General features: G+C 38.6%; 1 non-coding gene across 1 annotated transcript; it reads left to right on the plus strand.

Annotated features, from left to right (window-relative positions):
- The first annotated feature begins 2,067 nt into the window (after positions 1-2,067).
- Positions 2,068-2,142, plus strand: Trnat-ugu. The gene has a single exon. It is a non-coding gene; the product is annotated as a tRNA-Thr (tRNA).
- Positions 2,143-2,649: the final 507 nt, after the last annotated feature.

Consider the following 2,649-nt stretch of genomic DNA (forward strand, 5'->3'; position numbering starts at 1 on the left):
CTGTAACAGGTGAACTATGTGCCATGTTCAATGACTGTGTAACACATAGTGCGGTAATAATAACTAAAGTGGAATCATCGAAAATTTTTGATATCCCTATTGGCGAGAATTTAAACTTGAAAAAACACATTTTCATTTGCACTTCTAATAATTACAAACATTGTAGAAAGACAAATCAGTAAGTTGTCAGATTTTGCGCATTTTCGTTAGATAACTTCATATGGGATAATGTTCTGGGCTAACCAGCTTTAAGAAAGAAAATGTCCATTGCACAAAAAGGTGGTGTGAGAATAATGTGTGGTGCTTACCTACGATATCTTATAGACATCCTACGATATCTTATAGACATCCTATGATATCTTATAGACATCTGTTTGAAAAGTTAGGGTTTTTGACTACTGTTTCACAGTATACTTATTCCCTCAACAGGTTCGTTGTAAATAATCCGCTGCAGCTCAAAAGGAACAGTGATCTACATAATTATAATACGAGAAGAAAAAACGATATTCATTAGCACACATGAAGGTTTTCTTTAGAAGAAAAAGGGATGTACAATGCTGCCATCAGAAGTTTTGATCATTTACTCAGTGATATAAAATGTCTGACAGACAGCAAAGTTAAATTTGAATATAAACTGATAAAGTTACTCCTTGGCATCTCTTCGTGTTCCATAAAGGGATGTCTAATCTTTCAATATGTAAGAGGTGACACAGTATTTAAAAAAAATGTAGATGATTTGCACATAGCCATATTCACATAAGAATGTGTAACGTGAATGAAAAGCGACTCATGACTTTATCATTACAGTTAATTGAAGAAATGATGTATAGAACATGAAACTAACACTGAATGGAAAAAGCATTGTGCTGGTATGTAAAAACACTCAAAGTAAAAGTATTGTATGAAAATGAATAAAATGTTTCCGGACTTCTTGCTGTGTCAGTTCAGGATAAAACCTCGAGCTTTCGATTATTACTTCCATATTCTTCGTCAGGAGCAACTGAGTGTCTAAATTGCTACTGTGGTGGTCTCATATAGCCCACAGACAGCTTTTGATTGGTCGGTAATTAAGTAATGCTGGCACAGATGGTGTCAAAGTCTGCACTTGTGGCGCCACCGCTCCCTTAGTAGCTTAAACATTGTGACGAAAATTTCTCCGTCTTTCCTGCATTGAAAGCTACCTTCCATGTACCACTACGATTACATCCATTGTCCCAGATGAAGTTCTTCTCTCACATTCTAATTTCTACAGCTTCCTTAATTACAGAATGTACAAGTCTCAGGCAAAACTCATTCATCAAACAGTATTTTGTATTTGTTTTTAAGGCAGTGTTCAGAATCTGCATAATTCTCCAGATCTCGATTTTTAATATGCCATTTGTGTTATGTACTGTGGTCAGAAACTCTACAGATGATCAATCGATGTAATTGCTTCTGCACTCAAAAGCGACGTTATAAATCCGAGGGATATTGAAGGCAAGACTGTCCTTAAAAGGGCTCAGCTTTTCCTTAATCTTCTTAGGAGGTCGGAAAAAATGTCTTATACCTTGTCCTCCACCTATTTTGCTGCATGTAGCGTCGCAGAAAGGAAGGTATACAGACGACAGCTTATCACATGAATGTTCAACATTTTTACGTTTCCTTTTCTTGGAGAATGCTGACTTCGTATATCGTGAACAAGAGACTTTTTTTCAGAACACATACATCAGATGGTTAATTTCGGAATACAAGTGGTCCTCGTCAGAAACAGTTTTTGCTTTGTATTCCAATGTATTTAAAATTGCTCTGTTCTGGACTTCGTGATGAAAACTATGGGTGCTGGAACAGATACTACCGTCATATATAGTTTAGAAATATGGTTTCCCGGCCATTGACCTTCTTGTGCGAACGCACACGCTATGCCCGAACTCGTACGGGACTTGGTAGATTAATCTGCCACGAGTACTGAGTATGATGGGCAAACATCTATTAGGCGCACTACGAATGTAGTGGTGTGGACATGTTGGGAATGTGGATCTCACGGGGAGCGTGCAAGGGATAAGTACCTGCAGACGCACTGTCGTCTGTGCTCGCGGTGGCTCAGTTGGATAGAGCGTCTGCCATGTAAGCAGGAGATCCCGGGTTCGAGTCCCGGTCGGGGCACACATTTTCAACATGTCCCCAATGAAGTACATCAACGCCTGTTTGCAGCTAGGGTGTCCATTTAATTATCATTTCATTTCTAGCAAAGCTGCATGGTCATCCACGGTAACTGTTCCTTCTGGAACAGATACTACCGTCATATATAGATTAAATGTAAATACATCGATAGCAACCACCAGTATCGACACATATAACAATGGGCAGGTCTGTCTCTTTAGAAATTTCTGTCATTGTTGTCCTGCCCACTATTGTTCTCGTACCTCATACTATGGTGTAAAGTGTACTCTGATTACATTGTGTGTACAAAAGTTAATAAAGTGTTAAAGTATATAATTTGTGGCATCAGTACTTTAATATCATTTGTACTCACCACCAACTGAATTTTACATTCGTGTCTCGAGACAATGATCTGTTTTGTGTGACTCAGGGAATATGCCTTGAGGCTTATCATCGAGGCAATGGATATCGAAGGGCATCTGAAGCTATAATGGCCTTTTACCAGCGAAG

The sequence above is a fragment of the Schistocerca americana genome, chromosome X (assembly GCF_021461395.2).
Source record: "Schistocerca americana isolate TAMUIC-IGC-003095 chromosome X, iqSchAmer2.1, whole genome shotgun sequence".
In the NCBI taxonomy this organism is placed as follows: domain Eukaryota; kingdom Metazoa; phylum Arthropoda; class Insecta; order Orthoptera; family Acrididae; genus Schistocerca; species Schistocerca americana.